The 9079-nt window shown below is 39.9% G+C and overlaps 1 long non-coding RNA gene across 1 annotated transcript; it reads right to left on the reverse strand.

The window, feature by feature from the left end:
- Nucleotides 1-3924: 3924 nt before the first annotated feature.
- LOC147608129 (uncharacterized) lies at nt 3925-4858 on the reverse strand. The gene is made up of 2 exons (XR_015264635.1): nt 4555-4858; nt 3925-4230 (listed from the first exon to the last, which is right to left on the reverse strand). It is a non-coding gene; the product is annotated as an uncharacterized LOC147608129 (long non-coding RNA).
- Between the last annotated feature and the right edge of the window lie 4221 nt (nt 4859-9079).

Genomic DNA, 9079 nt, shown 5'->3' on the forward strand with positions numbered 1-9079 from the left:
CCATTGCATCCTCTATGTCAACTTCACGTATTGCTTGAAGCTCCCTCATGGAGGTAGCTATTGCTCTTCGATCCTCTTCTACACGTCCAGAGCATGCTGACAATTCTGCTTCCGCCTCACGTACCCACTCCATATCAAAAGACTCTCCATGTTGGATACAAATATTGTGTAGCACAAGACAAGCCACAACAAGATCTGGGACATGACGTAGATTCATGTCACATCTTTTTAGCAAGATGCGAAACCTTTCCTTGAGCATACCAAACGCTCTCTCAACTGGCATCCTTGTGCTCGATTGAATGAAATTCCAATGGTACTTTAGACGTGTCAACCCTTCCTTGCATCCTTTGAAAGGCACTAACATGTATGGCCGTGCGGGGTAAGCACAGTCGCCAACCAAACAATAGTTACCCAGCTCGCCCCTTGCACATGCTTGCCCTATATCACTTCTGGAGAAGTTCAAGGAGTCATGCGCTGATCCGGCCCAACCGACATCATGATTCCATACTGAGCAATTGGCGGCTACTGTTAGTTGTAGCAAAATAGAGTGGAACCCTTTCCGATTGAAGTAGTCAACATGGTTGTCTCGGGGTGCAATGATGGGGATGTGAGAACCATCTATCGCACCAACGACGTAGGGAATTCCCCTAAGTGCCTCAAACTCTCGTGCTAAAGTTGCAAGCCGAGATCTTGAAGGCCATCTTATGTACATATTCCGGAGACCCGATTTCACAATTGCCTTGGAAAATGCAAGGATTATTTCACAACATGTGCTCTTAGCGCAACCATAGGTGTCACCAAGGCCCAAGAGTCCATCTCCTATAGCAAGTCTGCTTAGAGCAATGGCTACCCTATCTTGAATAGACACAGGCACACGGAAGTTTGTGGTTTTCTTTTGCATGAATGGTGCTAGACTCCCACAAAGGTAATGAAAGGTTTCTTTGCTAACCCTAAGACGCCGCTTGAACATGCTAGCACTATAAGCACTTAGGAGATAGCATTTTACAAAGCCTTGAGGCCGTGGATATGCCCACGCTTGTCTGTGTTCATGACCCCTCCTACGGTTCGCAATCTTCCTCAACCTCACAGATCGTGCCATGCATTCGGTAACATGCAACCAAGTCTGCACTATGCACTCATCATTGTGCATGCTTGGTTCTTTAAGCAATTCATAGATCGCTATAGAACACAACCACGCACAATAGAGTGCAATGTCTTTGGACATGCCCATTGTCACCTGCAAATCCAAAACAAGTTGATACATATTCAATTCTCAGCTTATATGGCTTCTTAGGAGCTTAGAAACATTCATAAATCCATACAACGCATAGGAACAAAGCAACGTCGAGATCCCAAACTTTAAAAACTCATACAAGAATAATAACAAGAATTTCCTCCGCCAAGGCTACTTGTTGCCCCCCCTTCCTTCCTTAAGGAATTCACTCATTGTGGCATGCAATCCTGCCAATATCTTCAGTCGCTCCCTCTCCAAGGCAACATTTTGGCTAGAGGTCTCCTTGAGATGGTCCAATAGATGTTTCCCAGTATCGGCCATTGTGGCCAAAGATTCCTCATACTTGGGAGTCGCTCGCCGACTTGAGGACATGGGTGCTTGTGGCTTCTCGTCATCTAGTGCTATAGTTACTTCATCCTTGTCACCGCCGGGGAAAGTAGCATCATCCATTGTTGATGAAGAAGCGTGGCTAAGAGGAGTGACCGTGGCTCTATCGTGGTAATACTCATCCACCACATCGAACCATTTACATGTGTGCCTCCTGTCATTGCCAGATACCGAGTTGTGAGCTTTGTCCACTCTATATTTTGCTAGCACCGCTTGCCACTTCTTGCGACAACTTTCACTATCCTTATCGAAATCAGGGTAAATGCCGGCTAGCTTTGTGGCCACCTTTGCCCACAAGTTGACCCCTTGTTTCCCAGGATTGTTGAACTCCTCACTCATGCCCCCCTGACATGAATGAGTTGGTCAACCCAAAAGTCTTGCCACTTGCTTTTCTTATTGTCGTTGTCGTCATCTTCCCCCAAGTCCACCACCACCTTCTTTTTGGAGTTCCTGGGTTTCTTTGGCGCAGGTTGGGTCTCTGACACAATCTCCTCATCGCTAGGCTCCTTCCTCATGCCACGAACTCGCTTTGGTTGAGAAGATAAAGGGGGGTTATTGAGCGAGTTGGGTGATGGTTGGCTTCCTGGGGAATTGGGAATGGAACCCATGTTTGGGATACCTAGGGGGGATGATCGATTAGGAGGTTGCGCTACCATAGGTGAATGGGGGGGGGCGAAACATGAAGGGAGAGTTTGGAGAAAAGGAAGGAGAATTGAGCATGGCTTGGAAGCCATGAGGTGGCACATGAAAAGGAGGATGGGGAAATGAATGGAGAAAAGGAAGGAGAATTGAGCATGGCTTGGAAGCCATGAGGTGGCACATGAAAAGGAGGATGGGGAAATTAGAGTGCGGGAGAGAAGTTTGGGAGAAAATAGGATCATCGTCGCCTCGTTGTTGCGATGAATCAAATTCATGGCTCGTGTTGGAATCCATAGTACCTACATCAAACACGAAGAGAATATTAGCACCACATAAATTAAAAACACATAGATAAGTCATGATAATGGAAATGCGGTTTGTGAGGGGTCACCTTATGCGCTTGCTTCACGTTGCCTCCCGCGCTTTTCGCACACCCCTAAAAGAAAACCATAAGCACACAATGTCAAAGGCATGGCAAGTGTACCACAAAAACATTAAAAGAAAGGTAAATGGGTGGATAAAAAGAAAGCATGATTGAAGTGCATGTAAAAGCACCTTGGAGAATGGAACTTGTGAAGCTTATGTTCTCTGGAAATTCTAGAGGGTACAAAATCTCACCCTAAACCCTTTAATTTATAGGAAATTGAAGGGTGTGAGGGGGGGGAGGGGGGGGTTTGCACGTTGGAAAATGAACGTTGAGAAAATGGAACGTTGGGAAAAATGGAACGTTGAGAATTTCAGGTGGGCTCCTCCTGCAAAAAAATCGAGGTGGAGGGTGGAACACGTTTTGGGCGAGGGGGGGGGGGTCGGCACAACATCAACGCACTTCTTCCATCACGTGGCAAGGGGGGGTGGATTTCCACCGCCCAGTGTGAATGAGAGGTGCCATGGGGCACTCTGCGATTGCAGCGCAGGCTGGCGGCAGCTTGGCTGCCACCTTATCTGAACCCGCCCTAAAGTGACCAAAGCCTACTCAACTTGCAAGTGCCTTAAATACGTGTGTCGTGACAATTTTGTTTTTAGATTCGAAAATTATGAATGTTCTTATAGTTTCGTATTCAGCTACATAAGAGAGATTGCAATCCATGTGACTAATTATTATGCATAAGGTTATGTGACCCGTTTCACACGGGTAAATCTTCCTTACCCTAGTCTAAGCACTTGTGATCCGATTCACACGGGTAATTATTATGCATTAGTTTACGTGATCCATTCTCTACAAGCTCCCTAGCACAATGTCAAAAAATTAAACTTCAAAAGCCCAATTGGTTGTTATTCAATTTTATACTAAAACCTCAAAAATTTGAAGGCCAAGTAAAATTTCAACTGGTTTTTCTCAATGTATGAACGGTTTTTTTGACACTGTCCTGGCCGGGGGTGTGAATCCGAACCCAAAAGAAAAAAAATACTCTTTTAATGAAATATAATAAATCATAAATAGCGCGAGGTCTACCTCTCAAGAATTATCATAGGGCATTAATTACATTTGTCATAAATATTGCTAGAGATATATAGATATATTTTAGGGTCATTCTCGTTTGAATATGAAAGTACCAAATTCTCGAATTTGAATACACAAGGCATTTGAGAAAACATATATATTACTCAAAATTAAAACCCATTTCATTTGTACTACTATGAACGATATTATCCGGATAAGAGAATAAATAAATCTATATGTATATTAGATTATTGGTTTATTATCTAATAGCGACAGATAATCACTTCATAGGAATAATGCATTTTTGAAACAACTAATTGAAAATGATCAAAAGGCATTTTGAAACTGAAAAAAAAGGTATTCTGATTATTTATTGAGCCAATTTTTATTAAACTACTTATCCCCGGTATTATAAGTGGGACATGTGCATGACGCATCGCAAGCTCTTGCCGTCAATGAGGAGCTTGAAGGCTTCGTTTATTTCTTCAAACGGCAGCTCGTGCGTCACAAACTCGTCCACCTTCAAGGTCTTCCAATTTTCAATATTGCGGGCAAAAAACAAAGCAAGAAAAGATCCAACCAATAAATCAATTAACAAATAATATTCTGCAAATAAGTTTTTGATTTAAAAAACGTTGCCAAAATCTTCACAAATATCAAAAGATAGGCTTTATTTAGACTATTTTAAAAGGGGAAAAAAATCAAAGGGGGTGATTATATATTATATTTAAAAGAACCCGAGAAAGAAAGTTCTCACCGAAAAAGCACAAAAAAACATTAAAAGGGTGGGGTCGGGGTGTGTGTTACTTCCACGTCATTTTTTTTATTTTAAGAAAAAGAAAAGTTTCATTACCTTTTTCATGTACATGTCCACGAGATTTGGAACTTGGGACTTCCCCTTGAAATCCCCAAAGGTTGAGCCTTTGATCTCCCTCCCATCAAAGAGTTTCATGGGATGCATGCACAACATCTTTGGTCTCACTTCAATGCCAACCAACATAGCTCTTCCCCACCCCTGTAATCACATAATCACAACAATTTAGCACCACCATATACAATTATATTTAGCACACACAAACACTATATATTGACTTGCACAAACTCAAGAAGTCTAGATGAGACATCTCGGGAGCAATGCATGTTTGCACATGTGCATGGATGTGTGTATGTGTGTGTGTGTGTGTGTGTGTGTGTGTGTGTGTGTGTGTATGTATGTATGCATTCATACCTATGTATGAATGAATATTCACACATATATTTACACCTCCGGTCAAATGAAACAAGTTCATTATAAATGAGTTTCAAAGGTGGGAAACATTGAGCATGCATTGAGAAATGTGAGTGGCATGGGTACTTAACAAAATGTGTACTACAAAGCTCTAGCAAAGTTGGCGTGAAAAAGAAAGGCAAGCTAAGAATGGCAACATAGTGAGTTGGCCTCGAGCTTAAGGTTACTTTCTACTTGATCATGTGGGAAGAGAGAGAGAGAGAGAGAGAGAGAGAGAGAGAGAGAGAGAGGGGGAATGATTTCTTTATATTGCATTGATACAAGAAAAAGAAAAAAGAAAAAAGAGAAAACCAAGAAACTATTTTATGTCTTGTCTCTTGAAAAAAGAGAAAAACCAATAAATTATATGCCCTTCAAATTGTCAGTGTAACATAAACACAGCTTTCACAACATGCTAATATTGGATTTTTTGTTTCAAATTTTCTTATGATCCTCCATTTTCTTATGTCTCTCTGCAGATGCTTTCCCCTCTAATTATGTTGAGGAAAAACCACTCCAAATCCTCACTGGAGTTTTCTATGCTATGCATGCATCCATTGGAGAGGCAATGTTTGTATCTCAAAGCCCAAGTGATCTTGTACAGAACAATATCTTTTTCTTTTCACTCATATTTTATAGATAAAAAACCAGGTTTATTTGGCAAGCTAGAAGAGATCCCCAACCCCCCTCTTAACAATCCCGAATGGCCCAAACTAGATGCTTGGACCATCTTATGCTTAAAGTTTAAGATGGTAAGTGATATCAAGACATCACTCAAGTTTTCAAAGGCATCTAGGTCAGTAGGGCTAAATTGGTTTTGTCCTTTACATGTTTTTGTACACATGTTCAATTCCATGCCAATGCACCAAACAAAAACAATGTATATTTGTAAGGAGGTATGGTCTCACCAAATTCAAGGATTACTAGGAGAGGGTTGGGAGGTTAATGAGGGGTCACATCAAGGTGATGTGTACAAGTGCAATGTAGTAGATTCTACAGTGTCTTGCAGGTTCTTGAAGGCACGCTCTATTTTGTACATGCGTCTGCACTACCAAAGATGGATGCAAAAGCACGGGACATGGATCCCACTTCAAGCCTCAGAAGAAGAAATTATGCTTATTGAGGTAGCTGTGATGATGCAAAATGGATGGATTGAGCGAGTGGCTACAAGCAAGCATTGGAGCCTAACAGACCTGCGTCAACACTTTAGCATCATGGGCTTTGATAATGTGGAAGAGTCAAGTTTCAAGTTGATGAGAAGAAAGGTATATCTGATTCCACTACATGTCTAGAATTAACCCTTACACTTTCTGGTTATTATGCCACTTTCTATATTTTTACAGATTGGGAAGCGTAAGGAGGGGACAACCATCGGAATTATGTATAGGAAAATATTTTGATTTTTCCTTTGATTGTAGAGGGTGGTTGAAATTGACGCATTTGCAGGGAGAGGCGGTGGCAGAGCAGAGACCATGCCAAGGTCCATGGACATGATGCTGCGTTAGCGCACTATCTTGGTCGGCTTCTTGTGGATGGCATCGCCATTATCCACAAGGACTACACCCCTCAATCTGCCTTCACTCTTTTCTTTTTGAAAGCCCTCTCTAAGGTGCTATGTGTAGCCTCTATGGCACATAGCACCAAATGTATAGTTCTGATTAAAAAATCCCTTGCCTTCACTCTTTTCTTTTTGAAAGCCCTCTCTAAGGTGCTATGTGTAGCCTCTATGGCACATAGCACCAAATGTATAGTTCTGATTAAAAAATCCCTTGCCTTCGATGTTTTTGGTTTTGGATTTAGGGGTAAGCTTCTTGCTCGTATAGGTATAGCCAAAAGCATAGGCATAGAGGATCCTCAAGAAATAGCCCAATCACTCCTTGAGCACACTCTACCCAATAACAAGAGAAGGAAGCTCAATATTGTAAGAAAGCTTTTGTAAAGATGATGTATCACTTCTTATTTTTTTTATGAATACAATACAATTTTTACAAACTTATTTTCATCAAGTATATCATTGTTTTTTCTAGTTTGTACCATCAATGTTTTTGTGAATGCATCAGAAATGACCCTGGGAGCCTAGGGGAGAGTGTTAGAACATTGCGAATTTTGAGCTTGCACCATTGCTGTAGAGCCCAAATTCGCACTGTTTTGGCACAGCTTCCTCAGCCCTTCAGGAGCAATTCTGATGCATTGGATGACAAATAATGTATTTTTACACATGATTAAAGATATTTTTATCTTGTAAATTACTGTTTTTCATAATCAATGTACTCAACTTCATTATAAATGCATCAGAAATGATTCTGAGTGGCTGGGGGAGCAGTGTCAGAATAGTGCGAATTTTGAGCCTACACCGCTGCTGTAGAGCCCAAATTCGCACTGTTCTGGCATAGCTTCCCCAGCCCTCCAGGAGCAATTCTGATGCATTGGATGACAAATAATGTATTTTTACACATGATTAAAGGTATTTTTATCTTGTAAATTACTGTTTTTCATAATTAATATACTTAACTTCATTATAAATGCATCAGAAATGATCCTGAGTGGCTGGGGGAGCAGTGCCAGAACAGTGTGAATTTTGAGCCTACAGCGCCGCTGCCTAAATTCGCACTATTCTGGCATAGCTTCCCTAGTCCTCCAAGAGCAATTCTGATGCATTGGATGACAAAAAATGTAATTTTACACATGATTAAAGCTGTTTTTATCTTATAAACTATTGTTTCTCCCAATTAGTGTACTCAACTTCATTATAAATGCATCAGAAATGATTCTGAGTGGCTAGGGGAGTAGTGCCAAAATAGTGCGAATTTCGAGCCTACACTGCTGCTGTAGAGTCCAAATTCGCACTGTTCTCGCATAGCTTCCCCAGCCCTCCAGGAGCAATTCTAATGCATTGGATGACAAATAATGTATTTTTACACATGATTAAAGGTATTTTTATCTTATAAATTACTGTTTTTCATAATTAATGTACTAAACTTCATTATAAATGCATCAGAAATGATCCTGAGTGGATGGGGGAGCAGTGCCAGAATAGTGCAAATTTTGAGCCTGGAGCGCCGCTGTAGAGCCTAAATTCGCACTGTTCTGGCATAGCTTCCTTAGTCCCCCAGGAGCAATTCTGATGCATTGGATGACAAATAATGTAATTTTACACATGATTAAAGCTGTTTTTATCTTATAAACTATTGTTTCTCATAATTAGTGTACTCAACTTCATTATAAATGCATCAGAAATGATCATGAGTGGCTAGGGGAGCAGTGCCAGAACAATGCAAATTTTGAGCCTGCATCGCCACCACTGTAGAGCCTAAATTTGTACTATTCTGGCATAGCTTTCCCAGTCCTCTAGGAGCAATTTTGATGCATTGGGATGATAAAGACTGTATTTTTACACATGATTAAAGGTGTTTTTATCTTGTAAACTACTGTTTCTCACAATTAGTGTGCTCAACTTTGTTATAAATGCATTAGAAATGATCCTAAGTGGCTAGGGGAGAAGTGCCAGAACAGTGCAAATTTTCACACATGATTAAAGGTGTTTTTATCTTGTAAACTACTGTTTCTCACAATTAGTGAATGATTGATTAAACTCTTTTCATTGTTTACTCTCTTGATTTTTTGAAAATGGAGTAGATTAGAGATATTAGAATTCAAATTGGATTAATTCAAGTCATAAATTGAATGTTAAAATTGAGAAATGGTCAGCCATACAAAGGAGGTTATGGCAAAATTTTCTTTAATTTTGTGGAACTAAAGTTTATCATTAGGTTATTCTAAAAGAGTAATTCCTTCCGTTTGTGCATTCTAAAAGATTTATTTTTATTTCAAAAGTGTTATTCTCATTAAAATTGAATTTATGCATAGAAAGATGCATAAAAGATTTATTTTTATTTCAAAAGTGTTATTCCCATGAAAATGGAATTTATGCATAGAAAGATGCATAAAAGATTTATTTTTATTTCAAAAGAGTTATTCTCATTAAAATTAATTTATGCATAGAAAGATGCATAAAAGATTTATTTTTATTTCAAAAGTGTTATTCCCATTAAAATCAAATTTATGCATAGAAAGATGCATAAAAGATTTATTTTTATTTCAAAAGTGTTAT

The sequence above is a fragment of the Cibotium barometz genome, chromosome 54 (assembly GCF_041138505.1).
Source record: "Cibotium barometz isolate CiBa-2024 chromosome 54, ASM4113850v1, whole genome shotgun sequence".
NCBI classification, from domain to species: domain Eukaryota; kingdom Viridiplantae; phylum Streptophyta; class Polypodiopsida; order Cyatheales; family Cibotiaceae; genus Cibotium; species Cibotium barometz.